Genomic DNA, 22,777 nt, shown 5'->3' with positions numbered 1-22,777 from the left:
CTGGTCCTCCTTCCTTATTGTATTCCCGACTAAATATCTCACGCGCAAGGACACTGCCCTTTAGGTAGTGAAGGTGGGATCCCTCTCTGAGTCCCCGGGAAAATCAACCCTGGAGAGTGAACGGATGATGATGATGATGATATCGGTGTTTCAGAAAGAGTTGTCGCTGATATGGGTTATTTTTTCACCAGCTGTTTGTTTTGATGCAATTTTTTTTGTGTACATTTCCATGGAGGAATATTTCACATGGAACTTGACAGCCACTGAAGTGGCAACTTGCACCATGGGCAACTGGAAACATTAACGTTGCAGAAGCGTACAGAATGCTTCATATTGTGATGCCGAACGCTTGAAAAGGCTGTACTCTTCTTGAAGCACTTCCGTCTCGGAATTGTAGTCGTTGTGCAACTAGTGAACTGCTAAGTATGAGGGCACAACGCGGCAGTGCACGACAGCATGGAACATTACACAGCCCTATCAACTCAAAAAATGAGAAAGCGATAAGACTTTGACGAAAACAAAACAAAAAATCTAGAAATGCAGCGGAACCATCGAGAACTCACTTTTACAAAGCGTCTTCCTCGTCTATAACAGCCGCATAGAAGCTGGTATACGCCCTTTCCCTTGGATGTTGAAGCTTGTTTCCACTGTACGTTACATATTTTTAATTTTATCCAACACGTCTTCACGCAAATCATAATTAGGACAGTTCTCTTCATTAAGATCGAGTCGATTGCCGAAATGTATTAGCGTTTCCTTCCATCTATTTCTGATTACTCTTTCGATATGAATATGTCGCAAGGTTGGGGATCATCCGAAAATTCGTGAAACGCAACGTGACAAAATGTGTGACGGAAATGACGTCACATTAGTCGTTAACGTAGGCCTTGGTCGCCAAAGATGCTGCGGCTCTGGATTTGTATAAACAGAGTGTGTTGAAGTAGAAAGTGTACCGTCAGTGACGTCACATTAGTCATTACCGTAGGCCTTGGTCGCCAAAGATGCTGCGGCTCTGGATTTGTATAAACAGAGTGTGTTTTGAAATAGAAAGTGTACCGTCAGTGACGTCACATTAGTCATTACATTACCGTAGGCCTTGGTCGACAAAGATGCTGCGGCTATTGTTATCAATATTTGACTTTCATTTATTGAAAGACATATTTATGATCAATACCTTTCCCAAAAGGTAAAACTTTCTTTTATTATTACTTTTACTTAGCTAAAGACACTCTCCTTCTTTCCGGTCTGAGTGTGCAGCATTAATAGAGCAACTTTTACAATTTCCCAAAAAGGGTTTTCCCGACTGGCGTCCCGATACAATGGAACTCTGGACCAAACTTTTACAGTCAATTGCATCCACCATATTCATATTCACTAACACACTCGAAAGTATTAAAAATTAAAATGATGTTTGCATTTATTGCACGATAGCCGATAACCGAATTCGGAAACAAAACTCATATCTCAACAGCCTTCAAAGCATTAATTGAACCAACAATGTTTTTAATAAAACGAATATTGACGTGCATTAAAAGTGACACTTTTCATTCCAAACAATGATATATGGCTTCAGAAGAAATGTAGGAACACGTGAAGCAATCCTGACTCTACATCTGATCTTAGAGGATCGAGTCAAGGACAAGCCCACGTACATGGCGTTCGTAGATCTAGAAAAGAGATTCGATAATGTTGATTGGACGAAGCTATTTGAGATTCTGAATGTGATTGGGAATACGAATAATTATCTACAATCTGTATAAAAATCAGTCTGCAGTGATAAGAATCGAGGGATTTGAAAAAGAAGCAGCAATTCAGAAAGGAGTGAGGCAAGGCTGCAGTTTGCCCCTCCCCCCGCACCAGCCTCCTTTTCAGTGTTTACATAGAACAGACAGTAAAGGAAATCAATGAGGAATTGGGGAAGGGAATCACAATCCAAGGAGAGAAAATCAAAACTCTGAGATTTGGCAATGATATTGTTATTTTGTCTGAGATTGCAGAAAATCTGGAAAAGTTGCTGAATGGTATGGACAGAGTCTTCGGTAGGGAGTACAAGGTGAAAATAAATAAGTCCAAAACAAAAGTAATGGAGTGCAGTCGAACGAGGGCAGGTGATGGAGGAAATATTAGATTAGGAAATGAAGTCTTAAATGAAGTAGATGAATTTATTGACTTGGGTAGTAAAATAACTAACGATGGCAGAAGTAAGGAGGACATAAAATGCAGACTAGCACAAGCAAGGAAGGCCTTTATTAAGAAAAGAAATTTGCTAGCTTCGAACATTGATATAGGAATTAAAAAGATGTTTCTGAAGACTTTCGTCTGGAGCGTGGCATTGTATGGAAGTGGGACGTTAACTAGCTCAGAGAGAGAGAACAGAAGCTTTTGAAATGTGCTGTTACAGAACAATGCTGAAGGTGAGATGGATAGATCGAATCACGAATGAAGAGATACTGAATTGAATTGGTGAGAGGAGATCGATTCGGCTAAATTTGACGAGAAGAAGAGACAGAATCATAGGACACACCTTAAGGCACCCAGGATTTGTTCAGTTAGTTTTTGAATGAAGTGTAGATGGTAAGAACGGTAGGGGTAGACCAAGGTATGAATATGACAAGTAGATTAGAGCAGATGTAGGATGCAGTAGTTAGGTAGAAATGAAAAGGTTAGCACGGGATAGGCTGGCATGGAGGGCTGCATCAAACCAGTCTATGGCCTGATGACTCAAACAACAACAACAACAACAACAACATCTCTAGGATGTTTTCAACATTGAGTTGCCTGCTTGAAGGGCATGCACTGTGGATTTTTCTTTCTTTCTTTCTTTCTTTCTTTCTTTCTTTCTTTCTTAGAAGGCTTGAAGTTGGGCGGCAAATTTTCTGAAAACAAAAGCACAAATTTTCGCTGTAGTGGTGTTTATTTAAATTTGGCACTAGATGGCTTAAAAACCACCAGATCTAGCACCAAGTTGGCAACAACGATGAACTAACAAAGAACGTCAAAGAGCATAGAAAAGTACTTCGGAAATAGTCTACTGATCAGAGAATATAAAGAATTCTACGTGTAAAATGTCAAGTTTTATTACATGTGAAACCACAGGAAGAGAATGGTGATGTCACTGTTCTGTTAAAATTCAGATAATGGTAACATCGGAAGTGTATAGGTGGAGAAAGGACTCATACTATCAAGCTAGATTAACCACCTTTCAAAATGAATGGTGATATTTTTCATTAGTTACACAGTTCTTGAAGAAATGAATTTTGAACTGTAAATTAGCTCTCCTCAAACATTTGATATTCCCCTTATATTTCCTGTTGTCTTCATATTCTTTTAAGACTCATCAAGACAGCGACTTTAGAATGTCTTTAGAAAGACCTGCATCGATAACGTTGTAACGTTCCAGACGTTACAGTGTAATTATGTTAATTTTATTATGTGTAATTAATTCAGGAATTTAACGTCATGATATTTATTTTGGTATGTAATTGTATTATAATTCATGTTTAATCATTTGCTCACTATCATTTCATTACTTTGTAACTACGACTTGTAAACAAGGGCTGAATATCCTAATATTCACTTATATTCTTGCGACAGTCGGTTAAAATGAACTTGCAGTAGATTTCCTCTATCTTGCCACATCACCGAGGAAGAAGGAAGGACAAATTTAGACACCAAGTTCTGGGAAAAGCGAGCACGTGTTCACGCGTCCTAACGTAAGCTACCGTATTTCGACCAGAATTATTCAAACTGATCACCGCCTATATTTTCAAAGGAGCGTCATGTTGCCATGGATACTGAGTGAAAGGACTAATAGAAGAACAGTTAATATCATGGTTAAGACCCGTCAACTCTAATATCTGGAGTGGGGAGAGACGTGTCATCTGATTGGACCACGTGTAGCGACCTGTAATTAGAGCCAGAGAAGGTTATAAAAGGGCGTGTTGGAGCTCTTGGCTTCTACGAGACTTCTACGTGATTCTGATCGATATTATTCTACATTATTCTACTTGATTCTCTACTTGATTCTTCGTCTTGATACTTAGAAATTCTGAATGAGGGGTGTATAGCCACTCTCATCAGGAAGTACGTACAGCTCGGCTACAAGACCGGTTTGAACCAGTCTAAGTCAATAGGTAGTATTAATCTAGATAGAAATGAAACTTCAGAGAACATTTTCAGTAAAGTTGGAAGGATTCTTAATTGAGTATCCTCTCCATATAACCCAAGGTGGTTCTTCTAAGTATGACTTAGGGCTTATCTCCAATATATGGGATAAAGCATAATAGGGAGTGTTAGTTTTGAAGTCATCTTCCAATTAGTGGTGGGTGCAATTTGCAAGGCAGGAATGGTACTTAGCTGCAGATGAAGAGATCTCAAAGACGACCGGTGATGTTCCCGCTACAAGGATGGAAGCTTTCCAAGGACCAGCAGAACAAGACAACATGGTGAGCAAGCGAGTTAAAGATATTGCAAGTTTTTGCGAAGTAGAGTCATTCAATTTTTTGTTAAATTCATTTTCTATTTTAAATTCAGTTCTCGTTAAACCGTCGTCATTTATATTAAATATAATAAATAGTATTTTTCTAGTTCACTTTAATCAATCTGCATTAATTAGCCTTTTGATTTCTAATTCTCCTGCTTAATGATTAGTGTACTATCACCCCACTCCTGTGATAAGAGTCCGTCCAAGCTTGATTATAAATTTTTATCTTTAAGTCCTCAACTTAAAGATCGGCGCCCTTAGCTTGAATGGTTGCATTTCTCGTTCGATGATTGTTCTCCGAGAGGGGAAGTCACAACGTCGAAAAAAATATTATTTTTATCGGTACGTCAGTCTGTACGTACACATTGTGTGCGAATTACTTCCAGGAATATGATGCACGTCTAAAACGTTGCACGTTTTTAAAGAGTGACGTAATTTACTGTTCTAGGTAACTCAGTTTCCTTATTTATCAATGAACTATCTCCTCGTTAGAGCCAGTTAGTCTCTCTGACGTAAAGAACACACCACACTCCTCTTATCAGCGCGTGAGGTAATGTCATTGACGCTTCAAGGCCAGCCGAAACCCTATCACAGCCTTGTGTGTTCACCACGACAGGCGCCATGTTCTTACAATATTTACATTACAAGAACCGAAAGTAAGGGTTTAATGTTTACACAGATCTGGTTTTGACATGGCTGGCGGCGGCTGCTGATGGATGGCCATGACCGAGAGATTATTATTTATGATCATTTGACTTAACCACGGGGAAATTCGACGCATTTTATTTGCTTGACATTTTGTCAAGTTTAAAACAAGTGACGGTGAAAAAAGGTTCCGGGCAATATCAACAAATGGCAGTTACTTCAGCTGAATGAACAACTCGCGAATGTAAAGTTCATTTGGAAAATGCATTATCTCGAACAGATCACTAAATGGTCAGACACAAGCACTTACCGGTGCATTACCAGGGGATATCTATGTTTATGAAACACGAAAACAAAGGAGCACATTTCTCATCACTAGTTGTCGCCCCAAGATGTGAAAGAAATACGAGATTCTTTTCTTCTTCACTGTGCTGGTGATTGGGTCAATCTCTCGATAGACAGTTTCATTATGAAGGATTCTCCAGATACCTTCGACCTGGTACTTTTTTATTTATGCTTCTTCTTTCAGTTTTGAGGAGCTGAACAGTTCTTCTTTCGTTTTTAATTTGAAACAGAGTTTCACAAGCATAAGGAACTTTTGGTAGAGTTACAGTTTTATTGTGTTGGATCTTTGTGTCTACTGACAGACATTTCTCATTATACGTTGACCAGGTTAGAAATAGGGCTTTCCCCATATTTTCATTAGTTCTATTTATCCATGTTTCTTTCTTGTTTAAGTTGCGTGTGATGATTTCTCCAAGATAATTATAGAACTATGTTAATATTTTGATCATTAATGAAGACTTTATTTATGCTCAGGGGTTGCCTGGACATGATCTCGGTTTTCTCAAAGGATTTATTTGTAATCCTATTTTTACGGCAATTTTTGGAGACTGGTGATCTGGGCACGAACTTTTTTCCAAGTAAATGGCTAAGAGAGCTAAATCGTCGCTTTAGGAAGCTAAATGTCCATTTATTTTATATTGAGCAGTATACACTAAGACTGCAAGAGAGTATAGTAGTTTATTTTAGTTTTCTTTGTTTTATGTTATTCGTGTGTTCACCGGTTAATTGTAACACAAGAACACGTATCCCTAACGTTGCCAGTTATAATAAACCATTATCTATCCATATGACGACCATGATCACTAAGGCAGCAAGACCCTATCATCTGACACCGTGCTAGGATGGTTAGAGCGTGTTGGTGGAGAAACATACAGTCGGTTATAACGACATCGAAGGGACCGTCAATCAACGTTCGTTATAGCCGGTAGTCGCACTAATGGGTTTATTTGTTTGTTTTGTTATTAAAATGTCCTATCTGTAAGGTTTAGGCTGCACACTTACATGGTTAATTAAAAAAAATAAGTTAAATCTTGTCCGCCTCTGTGGTGTAGTGGTTAGTGTGATTAGATGCCAGCCCCGGAGGCCCGGGTTCGATTCCCGACTCTGCCACGGGGATGGTACCTAACTTAAGGCCACGGACGCTTCCTTCCCTTTTCCTTGTCTATCCCTTCCAATCTTCCCATCCCCCTCAAGGCCACTGTTCAGCGTAGCAGGTGAGGCCGCCTGGGAGAGGTACTGGTCCTCCTCCATAGTTGTATCCCCGATCCAATGTATCACGCTCCAGGACACTGCCCTTGAGGCGGTAGAGGGAAAAACCGATCCTGGAGTGTAAATGGATTAAAACAGAAGAAAGAAAATGCTAAAACCAACCTTCTCCAAAATTATTGCGTTACAGTAGTAGCAAGTTATGTCTTGATTGTCATATGTTTGTTTTAATGTGTTGTTTTCATTGCACTGCTTGTTGTAGTTAAGCAATCTATGTTTTAATTTAAATTTCCTGTTTCTACTGTTGAAAACCACCGGGATTTATTCCGAGTGCCATGTGATTAATGTCCGCCTCTGTGGTGTAGTGGTTAGTGTGATTAGCTGGTACCCCTGGAGGCCCAGGTTCGATTCCCGGCTCTGCCACGAAATTTGAAAAGTGGTACGAGGGCTGGAACGGGGTCCACTCAGCCTCGGGAGGTCAACTCAGTAGAGGTGGGTTCGATTCCTAACTCACCCATCCTGGAAGTGGTTTTCCGTGGTTTCCCACTTCTCCTCCAGGTAAATGCCGTGATGGTACCTAACTTAAGGCCACGGCCGCTTCCTTCCCTCTTCCTTGTCTATCCTTTCCAATCTTCCCATCCCCCACCAAGGCCCCTGTTCAGCATAGCAGGTGAGGCCGCCTGGGCGAGGTACTGGTCATCCTCCCCAGTTCTATCCCCGACCCAGAGTCTGAAGCTGCCCTTGAGGCGGTAGAGGGAAAAACCAACCCTGGAGGGTAAGCAAATTTAGAAAGTGCAATGTGAATAATACTAATAATTTGGTATTTAAAATATAATATTATAAACTTTGTCAATTTGGACAACCTCAAATTACAGAGAAAACGGAAGACAATTTATCATCATCATCATCATCATCTGTTTACCCTCCAGGTTCGGCTTTTCCCTCGGACTCAGCGAGGGATCTCACCTCTACAGCTTCAGACTCTTGGTCGGGGGATACAACTGGGGAGAATGACCAGTACCTCGCCCAGGCGGCCTCACCTGCTAAGCTGAACAGGGGCCTTGTGGAGGGATGGGAAGATTGGAAGGGATAGGCAAGGAGGAGGGAAGGAAGCGGCCGTGGCCTTAAGTTAGGTACCATCCCGGCATTCGCCTGGAGGAGAAGTGGGAAACCACGGAAAACCACTTCCAGGATGACTGAACCCACCTCTACTCAGTTGACCTCACGAGGCTGAGTGGACCCCGTTCCAGCCCTCGTACCACTTTTCAAATTTCGTGGCAGAGCCGGGAATCGAACCCGGACCTCCGGGGGCGGCAGCTAATCACGCTAACCACTACACCACAGAGGCGACAAGACAATTTATTTAAAATACAAGTTAACTTACACACACACACCCCACACACACACATTCTCTCTCTCTCTCTCTTCACTTCCATTTTGAGTCCGCGTAAGAACTATTGATAACGCTGCAGGCATTATCCGTGACCGTGTGGCCTAATGGATAAGGCGTCGGACTTCGGATCCGAAGATTGCAGGTTCGAGTCCTGTCACGGTCGGTATTTTTAAGAATCTTGAATATCATTGAATGAAACAGGGGAGAAATGGAGATATTCTGGCTAAGGAAGAATACTGCAAAATAAGTGTTTCCAAAGTTTCACGGAACAGCGTGAAAATAAATCAAGAAAATGTTTTTGGGCTGAGAAGAAAGAAAGCGACTTTTCGTCCACTTTTTATTCTTCATCTGTTTACCCTCCAGGGTCGGGTTTTCCCTCTACCGCCTTGAAGGGCAGTGTCTTGGAGCTTCAGACTCTGGGTCGGGGGATACAACTGGGGCCTTGTGGAGGAATGGGAAGATTGGAAGCGATAGACGAGGAAGAGGCCGTGGCCGTAAGTTAGGTACCATCCCGGCATTTGCCTGGAGGAAAAGTGGGAAGCCACGGAAAATCACTTCCAGGATTGCTGAGGTAGGAATCGAACCCCCTCTACTCAGTCGACCTCCCGAGGCTGAGTGGACCCCATTTTAGCCCTCGTACCATTTTTCAAATTTTGTGGCAGAGCCGTGAATCGAACCCGGGCCTCCGGCGATGGCAGCTAATCACACTAACTACTACACCACAAAGACGGACTTCCAAAAAGATTTGTCGAGAATCTTTTATCTCGTGATATTTTTATGTCTTATTCAAGAAAAAAAAAATAAACAACAGTGCCGATTTCCATTCAATATTTTCAAACTTAGTACCTGAAAGGTTTCTACGATCTTCAAACTTTAGTTAAGAATTTTACGGACATTCTCCTTAGATTAAATTTAATGTATTCTCGAATTAATTTGACCACAATAGGACTTAAAACACACTGTAGTGTTCGCAATTCAGCAGTTTATTATAAATGGTTTTTGTTGTAACGTAGTGAATTTTAACTTGTGTCTTGCCATTTTAACATGTGATTTTATACTTGATGTATATTTGTTTAAGCACTGATGATATCCGCTAGGGGAAGAAACATGTACTATATAACATATCGAATTGGTGGAGTGCTAAATATAATATTTAAGTACTTAATCTTACAATGTTTGGCGATGATACTTCCCCGTGCAGAAATGAGTGCTGTTGTACTCTACAATTTGCGCAATGCTGTAAAAAAAGTGAATACGTATTTACGTACAATGTGATGGCAAAGTTCAAGATCTTTATTCCTGTGCAGGAATAGGAAGTGAGGTTAGGGACATTGTCAACATTTAACCTTATATGAGTTACTGCGTAATACACAGTTCAAAAACATTAGGGGAACATGTTTTTGAACTTCCATGCTTCACAAAACAATACCTCACACCCAGGTATATTACCAACTAAACCATTATTCTTTACCGTTGAAGTACCGTATAAAAAAGAGCATCGATGGATTCGCATTCATTTTCATGACACAAACGGAAATGTCCAAACAGGGGAGAAAACAAAGTGATAACAGTCCTCCAGGGTGGATTTTTATCATAGTTGGAGAGCTTCAGTATGGTGTATGTCATCCACGAGCATTTATCACAGCTTGGCACGTTCGTGGCCTGCTCCGTATGAGTCGATGGATGTCACGTTGCGGTATCAGGTCCCATTCTTCAATGATAGTCTGTTCGAGGTCTTGGAGAGTCTGTGATGGAACAGGACGACCACGAACACTTCTGTCAAGCCTATCCCACACATGCTCGATGGGATTCAGGTCGGGACTCACTGCTAGCCATTCCATCTCTTGAATGTTCAGTTCTCGCAAGACAGCTCTGGTGATGCGCGCTACATGAGCCCTGGCATTGTCGTGCGTAAGTATGAATTCAGGGCCAACACCATATGCAGCAACCAACACATGCTGTAGCAGTATCTGCTCGATCTACCCCGCAGCGATAAGATTACCACGGACGATGACAAGATCCGTACGGCCATCAATACTGATGCCACCCCTCACCATCACAGAACCTTGTCTGAATCGGTCGCCTTCCTGGACAACATTTGGCATGTACTGCTCACCACGGCGTCTCCATACACGTTGACGTCCATCACGCAAATCTGAACTCGTCTGTGAACAACACAGGTCTCCTCCATTGGCAAAGTTGCCAGTTGCGTGGGTACGGGCAAACAGAAGGCGAGCTGCGTGATGTTGCTGCGTTAAACGGGATACTCGAACAGGACATCTGGGTCGTAAGGACACTTCTCTTAACCCGTTCCTTACTGTCTGGTGACTCCAGTGACCCTCCTGAGGTCTTGTTGCAGTTCTCTGGCAGCTGCTGAACGAAGCCGCGACGCACAGATGGTCAGATATCGGTCATCCTGTGGGGTTGTCATGCGTCCACGACCTTATCCAACCCTCCTTGTGAGCTGGTCTGTCTCTCTGTACCGATTCCACAAGCGGTGAATAACTGACGGAGAGACATTGAGATCCACAGCAACACGACGAAAAGTCGATCCTTCCTGGATCAAAGTGACGGCCCTTCGACTTGAACCTCGTTAAGATGTTTCACGGGATGTGCTGGTTTACGTACAACGTGCTCAAATGACCGCCGTAGCCTGTATACCTCACAACGACACACGGGCACACCACTATTTACTTCGTTTTGAGGGGTCACCTGACTGTTTAATGCACGGAGTACGCGTATAACTTCGATTTGACATACCTTGAGTAGCTAAGGTCTCAAGGTATGCTGTACGACCATTGGAACCCCATCTAGCACATTAACGTTCACATACCAGACGTTGCAAAACATGTTCCCCTATATTTTTTTTTGAACTGTGTATAAACAAACTCAGGTTCTTTACTGGTGCTAAGTTAGTATGTACTGACTATCTCAGTGGTTTCCAAAGCGTGCAGGATAGTACACAGTTTCCATATTTACTTTTCACTTTCCAAGGCGATGAAATAGGATGCGAAATCTTGCGGGGCTGGAGCTGCCCAGTATCTCAACCATTGTCCCCCTGAAATTAAGCCAACACTGATCTACATTTAGACTGTCGCCCAGATGACGGATTCCCTATCAGTTGTTTACCTAGTCATTTCTTAAATGATTTCATTTGCCTGCGTGAAAATGAGAAACCACGAAAAATCATCTTCAGGGTTGCCGGCAGTGAGGTTCGGACCCACTATCTCCCGAATGCAAGCTCAGTGCTGCGCTTCCCCTGTGGGTGGGGGCGTTAGAATAACATCCACGGTATCCCCTGCCTGTCGTAGAAGGCGACTAAAAGGGGCCCCAGGGGCTCCGAACTTTGGAGTGTGGGTTAGCGAGCACGGGGCCCTCAGCTGAGTCCCGGCATTGCTTCCACTTACTTGTGCCAGGCTCCTCACTTTCATCTATCGTATCAGACCTCCCTTGGTCAACTCTTGTTCTTTTCCGACCCCGACGGTATTACGTATGGAGGCCTAGGGAGTCTTTCATTTTCACGCCCTTCGTGGCCCTTGTCTTCCTTTGGCCGATAACTTCATTTTTCGAAGTGTCGGACCCCTTCCATTTTTCCTCTCTGATTAGTGTTATATAGAGGATGATTGCCTAGTTGTACTTCCTCTTAAAACAATAATCACCACCACCACCACATCAGTGCTGCGCGCTGCTAACCGCGTGGACAATTTGCTCGGTCAATTATATTTCTTATTTTACGTTACCTTTAGTTGCAAATGTGAAACGTAGGTCTTTACCCTGATTCTGATACTTGTACCTCCTACTCCGGAACTTTACGCAATTGGTTTTGACCGACCACTATTTGTAACAAACACAGCTTAAGTTATAGCAATTTTATTCCTGGTCTCTAATTTAAAAATTTCGACCGTGACAGGACTCGAACCTGCAATCTTCGGATCCGAAGTCCGACGCCTTATCCGTTGGGCCACACGGTCATTGTATAGAACAGGGGCCTATTCCACGAACGAACTTTGCAACTTTTCACTGCACTTTTCAGTTCAGATTTTGTTCCACCATCACTTTTCAGATTTAACTTGCAAAGTGAAAAGTGAAAAGTTAGGAATCTTTTCACTTTTCAAGCCTGTTATGTTCCTCCATTGGCACAGAAATGCAAAGTGCAAAGAAATGAAGTGAAAAGTTTTCATAAATCTTGCAAAGAGATGATTCCCTTTTCATATGTTAATTAACAAGTATGTACACTAGTAGCCGCCTCTGTGGTGTAGTGGTTAGCTGCCACCCCCGGAGGTCCGGGTTCGATTCCCGGCTCTGCCACGAAATTTGAAAAGTGGTACGAGGGCTGGAACGGGGTCCACTCAGCCTCGGGAGGTCAACTGAGTAGAGGTGGGTTCGATTCCCACCTCAGCCATCCTGGAAGTGGTTTTCCGTGGTTTCCCACTTCTCCTCCAGGCGAATGCCGGGATGGTACCTAACTTAAGGCCACGGCCGCTTCCTTCCCTCTTCCTTGTCTATCCCTTCCAATCTTCCCATCCCTCAACAAGGCCCCTGTTCAGCATAGCAGGTGAGGCCGCCTGGGCGAGGTACTGGTCATACTCCCCAGTTGTATCCCCCGACCAAGAGTCTGAAGCTCCAGGACACTGCCCTTGCGGCGGTAGAGGTGGGATCCCTCGCTAAGTCCGAGGGAAAAACCGAACCTGGAGGGTAAACAGATGATGATGATGATGATGATGATGTACACTAGTTTCTCGGCGTAGAATTTGGTTTAGTGCTATAAACACGTTACGACGTGAGCTTTTATTAGCATCAAGTGAGGACAGTGATTAAGAATCCAATAAGAGAACGTACAAAGACGAGATTAATTTTCATAACGTCACTTCGACGGACTTTCGCGAGTGATTTCGTATTACCCCAACACAGGCTCATTATATTCTTGAAATGATCGGACATTTATTGAAACATGTAACAAAAAGAAGTCAATCCCTTTCCGGAAAATAACAAATTCTTATATGCTTACATTGGTTAGTAAATGGTGCCCAGCTGCACGGTGTAACACCAATGCATGGGACATCAAAACAATTATTTGCGAACTGTTACCAAAGTCGTAGATGTTACAGTAAATGTAATATTTCCTAACAGTACGTTGGCCTGATAATCCACTCAATATAGCGACGGCATTTCTAATGAAGAGTGAATTTCCTTCTGTGTGTGAATGTGTTGACGGCAGCCTGCTCTCGTTAATATTGATGTGTCATAATTTGAGAGGTTACCTTTAAAGTTGTCGAAAAAGTATGTCACGTTTCTCCTTGACAACTTCCAGCACAGCCAGCTACTTGTCATAACCTTTTTTTCCCATGATAAAAACGTAAACTGTACGACAATTATACCGTCAAATTCGCCGCGAAAAGTAAAGCATTAACATCGTAGAGTATTAGGCCTATACAGTTTGCTCATGGAATAAACTCGATCGTATCACTCATTCGCAAAGACTTTTCACTTTGCGAAAAAATTGAAAAGTACAACCTAGACCATGGTGGAACAGAAAGACTTTGCACTTTGCAAAATTTGAAAAGTGAAAAGTGCAAAGTTGAAAAGTTGCAAAGTTCGTTCGTGGAACAGGCCCCAGGTTTTGAAATATACAGAGAATAGCATCATGAGATGGCGTCATCAAACTAAGTCTACGGGAGAATGAAGGTGAACAAGGTTTATAGCACAAGGGAATTCCCTCCACACTCTAGATCAGGAAGTGCCTTACACCAGCTTACGTCTGTCTGTCTGTCTGTCTGTCTGTCTGTCTATCGGGCGAACTGCAGCCTTCAAGAGTACACAGTGGAAGGACAGGCCAGAGAGACAACGGTCCACCTTGGGCGAATACAGTTCTTACATACATCTTCATTATAGTTTGTTATGTTTCCAGTGTTCATTCTGCAAGCCTGTGACAATTAATTACGCACTTCCACAGTTCTATAATTGCAACTAGCTCTGTGTAATTCTTTAGTGGTACTCAATCATTAATCAGTCACTGGACTGGAGCGGTGGCAGATTCCCTACAATTGTTTATCTAGACTTATTTGAATAATAGCAAAGAACTTGGAAATGTATCCGACATCTCCTTTGATATATTATTCCAATCCCTTATTCCCCGTCCCATAAATTAATACTGGCCCTAATTTTCTTTCTGAGTTAGAACTTTATCATGATATTATGATTTTTCCTACCTTTAAAAACTCCACTCAAACTTATTCATCTACTTATGTCATTCCACGCCATCTCTCCACTGAAAACTCGGAACACACCGCTTAGTCGAGCAGCTCGTCTCCTTACTCACAAGTCTTCCCAGTCCAAAGTTTGCAACATTTACGTAACGCTACTATTTTGTCGGGAATCACCCAGAAAAAATCGTGCTGCTTTTCTGTGGATCTTTTTCACTTTTCCTATCAAGAAATCCTGGCGAGGGTTCCATGCAGTGGAACCATACTCTAATTGAGGTCTTACTAGAGACTTATACGCCCTCTCCTTTACATTCTTACTACAGAAGGGAGTACCAAGAGCGTATGGTTGTAGCTAAGAATGATTTGCCGTAACTTGCGCTAAACTGCAAAACTTAGCAGGGAAGAGGTTTCTGACCTTGTGGCCAATTGTTTGCAGATGACAAGTACGGTATTAAGATCTGTTCTCAGATAACTTGGTTTGCCTGTACGAAGGATGATGTGGACAATGAGTGAATGTTGTAGCGATGGTGATTTTTGTTTTGAGAGGAAGTACAACTGGTCAACCATCCTCACAGAGTGAAGGTTTCTTCTCTCTATAAACCATGACAGCTGTCCAAGACAGCGTGGTATATGGCAATAGCTAGGCAAATTTGGTATAAAAAGGAGGCATGTATTATCAGCGCTTTGAAGTTTAGTGTGGTGTTTAGGTTGTTGCACAATGTCACCATAATCGAACATGGACAGAATTAAGCTTAGCACAAGATCCAATACAGTTTTAAGGGAGTTTAAATGCTTACCAAAAACGAGACCAATGTTCTTTATTTCTTTCTGACTGAACTGTTATCTTCTCATTGCAACTTCACTCCTACCATTGTTCCTACGTGTTTGTAGCACAAATCATCATCATCATCATCATCATCATCATCATCTGTTTACCCTCCAGGTTTGGCTTTTCCCTCGGACTCAGCGAGGAATCCCACCTCTACCGCCTCAAGGGCAGTGTCCTGGAGCTTCAGACCCTTGGTCGGGAATACAACTGGGGAGAATGACCAGTACCTCGCCCAGGTGGCCTCACCTGCTATGGTGAACAGAGGCCTTGTAGGGGGATGGGGAGATGGGAAGGGATAGACAAGGAAGAGGGAAGGAAGCGGCCGTGGCCTTAAGTTAGGTACCATCCCGGCATTCGCCTGGAGGTGAAGTGGGAAACCACGGAAAACCACTTCGAGGATGGCTGAGGTGGGAATCGAACCCACCTCTACTCAGTTGACCTCCCGAGGCTGAGTAGACCCCGTTCCAGCCCTCGTACCACTTTTCAAATTTCGTGGCAGAGCCGGGAATCGAACCCGGACCTCCGGGGGTGGCAGCTAATCACGCTAACCACTACACCACAGAGGTGGACTTGCTGGGGCTGTACCTTACTTAAGGCCACGGCCGCATCCTTCCCACTCCTAGCCCTTTCCCGTCCCATCGTCGCCGTAAGACCTATCTGTGTCGGTGCGACGTAAAACAACTAGCAAAAAAATAAATTAAAAAATAGTGCTTACCAAAAACGAGACCAATGTTCTTTATTTCTTTCTGACTGAACTGTTATCTTCTCATTGCAACTTAACTCCTACTATTGTTCCTACGTGTTTGTAGCACAAATCATTTAAATGTTTTCTTTGATTCATTGAGTACCGGTATTTTAATATGGCATTTTGTATCAACTGTACATTAGATGTTTTCGTTGTTTTTTTACTTGTCACTAGCTACTTTACTAATCGTACAAAATAAGTTCTCAGTTGTAGGTGAAGTAATGCCTACCATAGAAATTGGGTTCCGGAATCACTGGACACGTTTTATGTTGTATTAACTTCAATTGTGATTATTTCGATTTCTTTTTTAATTCATATTTATTTGGATGTTTATCTTCCTGGTGCCGAATATTTATTTTCAACTTTGTATAGTGGCAACTTTTTATCTGTTTTTCAATTTTTAGGAGATAATGAAATTCAGTGTCATAGGAAAGCATGTGGAAGTCCGCGGTACGACGCCAGACGACGAATGTTTCTTTTTCCGTCACCTTGTGCCATCATGTCTATGAATACCTACCCCGGTATTTGAATAGCTTCCAAGAAGCCGGCAATCACCTCACACATCCCTTCTCTCAGCTGGCTCTCGGCTAATTCGGATTTCAAGGTCAGTAAATGCTTCCTTCTTCTCGAGGTGAGTAGACTGTATCAACCAAAACAGTATTTCAAATGAGCGTAAACATTCGTAAGACCGGAAGAAAATAAACACTCGACCCTGAGGTCCGTGTAACAGCTAGCTCATTATGTAGTTAGCAAGGAACAAAACGTTACATACCAAAAGGAGAGACCGTAACGTTAATAGCACTCTTTGGATCACTTATAAGGGGCCTTGCCTTTAAGTACGCTGAAGTAAATACCATACCGGGCTGCGCAATGGTATCATTAGTAGCCATACTGGAAGAATAATATGCTTCTAGTTTTAAGCGATAGTCAGTGATCATTATCCACAGACCTACAGATCAACGTAGAAGTCGAATCATAGCCACGTGTCTTTTCTATAAATAAGCATACACTTATATAAAATAACATGCCCTGACTGATTCATCATCGCCGAGCCAAAACTACTGGACATAAAGAAATGAAATTTTGGGGATACATTTATATTCCAGTGTAAGTGCTCACTAAGGGAGGATTTTTGGATATTCCTTCGCTAAGGGGATGAAAAGGGCGAACATTTTTAAAATGAGAATATCCACATCTCAAAAACTTTACAGTTTAAAGACATGAACATTAGTATTTGGAATCTCCTTTAAAAATAAAGAAGCATGTATTTTGTTTTTCAGAAAATGAACTTAAGAGGGGGTTGGGGGCGGATGAAGTGAAGATTAATGAAGAATGAGTTGAGTTCTTTTTATAAGGACACCTATATCTTAAAAACGGAATTTTTTCTTCTTCTTAATCTGTTTCCCTTCCAGGGTCGGTTTTTCCCTCGAACTCAGCGGGGATCCACCTCTACCGCCTCAAGGGCAGATTCCTGGCACTTCAGACTCTGGGTCGGGGGATACAACTGGGGAGGATGACCAGTACCTCGCCCAGGCGGCTTCACCTGCTATGCTAAACAGGGGCCTGGTGGGGGATGGGAAGATTGGAAGGGATAGACAAGGGAGAGGGAAGGAAGCGGCCGTGGCCTTAAGTTACGTACCATCCCGGCATTTGCCTGGAGGAGAAGTGGGAAACCACGGAAAACCACTTCTAGGATGGCTGAGGAGGGACTCGAACTCCCCTCTACTCAGTTGACCTCCCGAGGCTGAGTGGACCTTGTTCCAGCCCTCGTACCACTTTTCAAATATGGTGGCAGAGCCGGGAATCGAACCCGGACCTGCGGGGGTGACAGTTAATCACACTAACCACTACACCCCAGAGGCGGACCTCAATTTGCTACAGACGTTAAAATCGACATTTGGAATCTCCTTTAAAGATAAACAAAACTTTTTTTTGAAGTGCACTTAGATTGGGAGGGGCGGGGAGGGGAAGTGATGACAAACGGTTTAAATTCTTTTTGAGGGGATACTTATATCTAAAAAAACTGAAGATGTTATAGACGTGGGAATAGGTATTTGGGATCTCCTTTCAAAATAGAGAAACACTTTTTCTTTTTCGACTTGAGAGAGGACTGTTTTTCACATGTACAGTTCTATGTCGGATGTTCCAAAGTTAGCTCTGCCAGTAGCCGGGTCATCTTAGCCCCGAAACGTGGTTTACAAAGAGATTCTGGGGTAAATGAAATTCAATTTTTCGGTCAGTTTTATACTTAAGGGATTTTCAAATAATATCCTAGTGCATTACGGAGGAAGTATTACTTTTATCAAATTACGAAATTCACGGGAACGAAGCCGCGGGTAACAGCTGGTCCCTTTATATAGAACAGGCGGTTAAGGAAATCAAAAAGGAGTTAGGGAAAGGAATCACAATTCAAGGAGAGGAAATCAAAATTCTGAGATTTGTCAATTATATTGTTATTTTATACGAGTCTGCAGAAGACCTGAAGAAATTACTCAATGGTATGGACACAATCTTGAAAAAGAAGTACAAGATGAAAATAAATTTAAAAAAAAACTAAAGTAATGGAGCAGGAAATATTAGAGTAGGAAATGAAGTGTTAAAGGAAGTAGAGGAATGTTGTTACTTGGGTAGTAAAATAATTAATGATGGCAGAAGTGAGGAGGACATAAAGTGCAAGACTATCACAAACAAATAAGGCCTCTTTTAAGAAAAGAAATTTGGTCACTTCGAATATTGATACAGGAATTAGAAAGATGTTTTGAAGTCTTTCTTATGCATCGTGGCATTGTACGGAAATGAAGCATGGACTATAACAAAATATACGCTTTTGAAATGTGGTGTTACAGAAGAATGCTGAAGGTGAGATGGATACGTAGAATCACGAATGAAGAGATACTGAGTAAAATTGGCGACGTGGTGGTGGTGATAACTATTTTCCATTCATTCGCTAGTTGCTTTACGTCGCACCGACACGTAATAGGTCTTATGGCGACGACTAGATAACTATTTTAAGAGGAAGTACAACTAGGCAATAATCCTCTATTAACACTAATCAGAGAGAAAAATGGAAGGATCCGACACTTCGAAAAATGAAGATTTCGGCCAAAGGAAGAAAAGGGCCACGAAGGGAGTGAAAATGAAAGACTCCCTAGGTCTCGGTACCTAATAGCTTCCAGGTCGAAAAGAACAAGGGTTGACCAAGGAAGGTCGGATAGGATAGATGAAAGTGAGCAGCCTGGCACAAGTGGAAGCAATGCCAGGACTCAGCTAAGCTTCCCGTGGTTATCAACCCACGTTCCCCAGTACAATGCCCTTGGGCGCACTTTTAGTCGCCTCTTACGACAGGTAGGGGATACCGTGGGTGTTGTTCTACCGCTCCCACACACAGGGGGAGTAAAATTGGTGAGAGGAGAAAGATGTGGCTAAAACTGACCAAAAGAGAGGACACCTCTTAAGACGCCCAGGTCTTGTTTAGTTAGTTGAACGGTAGAGGTAGACCAAGATTAGTATAGCTATAGGATGTAGTAGTTAACGTAGAAATTAAAAGGTTAACATAGAATACGGTGGCATGGAAGCTGCATCAAGTCATGATCCAAACTCCCTCGCCCGCTTTTACGAGGAGTCACTGGGTTAGATAGGTCTCTGTTATCCTAGAATATATTTCCCTCGCATTGAGTGTGGTACATAAACTCTACCCTATGAACAAAGGTAAGTTCTTTTGCTTAGTGGCTTTACGTCGCACCGACACAGATAGGTCTTACGGCAACGATGGGATAAGAAAGGGCTAGGAGTTGGAAGGAAGCCGTCGTGGTCTGAATTAAGGTGCAGCCCCAGCACTTGCCTGGTGTGAAAATCGTGAACAATGAGAAATCATCTTCAGGGCTGCCGACAGTGGGGTTCGAACCGACTAGTCGCGACTGTCTCCCGAATGAAAGCTGAAAGCTGGGTGACTTTAACCGCACGGCCAACGCGCTCGATGTCCTTACTTCAGTGCTCGTTTCTCGTCTGGGTCGAGGATTTACCCACCTTTTGGTTAATTCCTCAGGGGACTGGGCATTGAATTCCACCATCATAGTTTTGTCGGGTGAATTTCGAAGGAGCCAAGGTATCTTTAATAACATGGAGTTTCGATATGATATTTTCCTGCGCTCCAAATATCGGACTAACTCGGTTAGATTTGAAATCGCAATCTAGGCAACACTAACTGATGCACAGAGGGGAGTTATGCATTGTAACGGGTCGAGAAACATTGTACGTATCGTGTGATTTACATAGAGAAAAGAAAATAAAATAAGTAAATTCATGGAGGCGTTAACATTCCTCCAAAGCCCCCTGCTTGACAAAATATTACGCTACCTTCTACAGCCTTCTATAGAATTTCTAGAAGATTGCCAGCGAGAAATGAGGAGGAAATACATTTGGTTATCATTAGGATTAAGGAAGTTCAATACGCACTGAATGAAAGTACGCTTTCCGTGATTATGAAGCCATGTTATCTAAGTCTTCAACTTCACGGTTCGTTAGAAGCAATTTGCCATTTATATCTTCTCTGTGCCAGGCTTCTCCATCTCTCCTCTTCCATTCCATTATCTCTTTTACGTACTGCTGCCTTCCGTTACATTTCACTGATTCACTTCTTTCAGTTACAGTTGTACCGGGCGGTACACCTCTACTCCGGTTATTTAAAAGTTGCGCCAGTTGAAATTCCTCTTCTGGTGGAAATCTGAACTTTATCTACTCTATTAATTTTCTAGTTTCTCGGAAGATGTCACCACTTGGAAATTTTTGAGTTTGTGAACGGTGTCATTTTTGATGTGTCTTTGTTTTGCTTGAAGTAAGAAGTGTGAACTTTCTCTTCTAGAGGACACTACGGAAGAATTACAATAGTGCAACCTAGTGCGAAATCAAAGAACTATTTTGTTGGAGAAATTTTTATTTCAAGAGTTGGTTCTTTGTTAAATTTCCTTCTGTCATGGTTTAAGTTGGCTGTATACCCCTCTTTTTCCCCTTATTTTGGATCTAGCCAATCCCGAATTTCTTTAATTTATTTTCCACCAATAATGTGTTTCTTCTTCCTCTATGTAGGGGTTTCTTTTCCCTAGCCAATAAAAACTTTGAGGGAGGGTGTTTTATTTCCCCTAACGCCTAGAATCTTCCGCGAGAGGATATAAACTGCTGATTTTAGGGTCTCCAGGCCACTTCTGTTCCATCTTTCAGTGTATTAAGTACATAGCAGGAGGCGGGAAGCGCCTCTTTCGTCTTCAGCCGTTCAACACCAGGTAATGGCCTATTAATAACTTCTTTTCTTGCTAGGTCGGCAGTTTAAGTCTCGCGGCGGGTTCGAAGCATTTCCATCATGTAACCTTTTCCTAAAATGTAATTACTCTTTTCATCTTTTTCTTGTAAAGCTACATATCGGGATAGAGAGTGCTTAACCCTCTCGAGCTCCCACTCAATTGTCTTGAGGTGAACTTATTTTCTCAACCCATTCTTCCGTGATGTAATGTAAATTGTTATTTTCGTAAGTCACCTCTGTAGTATGGGATTAGCCCTTGTATTAACGGCCTAGTGCCAAGTAGGTCTTAAACGAAGTGTATCAGGAGTGCGGTTAGCCTCCTCTCAAATTGTTATTTTAGAGGTCATGTAATCAACCTTCTTTTCATGTAATAGACCTCAGTAGGTTGGGTATTTTACCCCTGTGAATACGTCCTTAGAGGACAGCTTGAAGGTAGAGTTTGGTGTGGCCTTTGAGAGGCTTAAATTTTGAGAGCGGATCGCTCTTTTGAAAATGGAGTGTCATATGCCTCGTGGAGGCTTTTCTGTGTAATTCGGAGCCAGGGGCTCCTAGGGATGAATGGGGTTTTCTGCCCCTCTGTTAAAACTTGTGTTTGTGGTAAAACTGAGCTGATCGCTGAAGTCCGGGCGTGAAGCCCAAAACCTGTAAATATTGTAACTCCCCTTGTTTTGCTACATTGTACCTGCCATGTCTGTTATTGCTTTGTTTTTGGAAAGAAAATATAACCTTGTTAAATTTTAAATTAATTTTACATGCACTATAATTTCGTAGCTTGAAACCCATTCACACCCGCACCTTCTTTTACGCATAACTACCGCTAAAACACGGTAACAAGTGGTAGCAGAGCGTGGTTGAATGGGTCTCAATTTAGCCCCTTTTGACGGCTAAACATTGCTTTGATTCGAACTCTAACAATTTTCTCAGTTGCTGGAATTTTTTGAGTTTTTCAAAATTGTTCCGTCATCATGCCCGGCCCTCGCGATGTTCTCCTCCTTAACTATTTGCGCAAAGAGGAGTTGATATACGAGTTAATTATTAGAAACGTTCAATCTGGAGGCACGGTTGCAATCGACACAAACAAGCTTAGAGAGTCCCTTGATTTGCCCATTTCCATCCCCAATTTGGGAGAGAAAGAAATTGATGATTCTCTTTCCACGATCGTCGAGAATATTACTGGGCTAGCATCTGTAGTCAGCTTTTTTGATGAAAATGATCCGTCTCCTAACCAAATTAAGCGTGTACAAGGCAGATTATATCACTTTTCAAATAGAGTTAATGATCTGTTGTCTCTGAAGGTGAATGACGTTCAGAGGAAGCAAGCTAATACGCTCCTTGAAACTATCTCTGAATTGTCTAGTAAAGTCACTCAATTGTTAACTGGGGAAGTTCCTCCCAAATCTGATCAGCCCACCGTAGTGAATGTAGGTAGTGATGAAGAGCCTCCTCAGGGAGAAGTCAATAGGATAACCGTTGCTGCTCAAACTATCTCTGCCCCATCGAACAACGAATCTGAACGCCGTGCGTCATTGGGTAACATCCGCTCTGAATTAACTTCTTTGCCATTGAAACCTTTAACGACTATGTCACCTGGGTTTAGCAGCTTGCCTCATCCATTGGCAATGTTGCTAAGAG

The 22,777-nt window shown here is 42.3% G+C and overlaps 1 long non-coding RNA gene and 2 other non-coding genes across 3 annotated transcripts in view; 1 reads left to right on the top strand and 2 right to left on the bottom strand.

Moving 5' to 3' along the window:
- Positions 1 to 22,777, bottom strand: part of LOC136882429 (uncharacterized) — a 380,234-nt gene that overhangs the window by 249,021 nt on the left and 108,436 nt on the right. The gene's annotated exons all lie outside the window — the stretch shown is intronic.
- On the top strand, positions 8,163 to 8,235 carry TRNAR-UCG (transfer RNA arginine (anticodon UCG)). The gene has a single exon. It is a non-coding gene; the product is annotated as a tRNA-Arg (tRNA).
- On the bottom strand, positions 11,971 to 12,043 carry TRNAR-UCG (transfer RNA arginine (anticodon UCG)). Its single transcript has one exon. It is a non-coding gene; the product is annotated as a tRNA-Arg (tRNA).

The sequence above is a fragment of the Anabrus simplex genome, chromosome 10 (assembly GCF_040414725.1).
Source record: "Anabrus simplex isolate iqAnaSimp1 chromosome 10, ASM4041472v1, whole genome shotgun sequence".
Lineage (NCBI taxonomy): Eukaryota > Metazoa > Arthropoda > Insecta > Orthoptera > Tettigoniidae > Anabrus > Anabrus simplex.
This window is presented reverse-complemented; position numbering and strand designations above follow the sequence as displayed.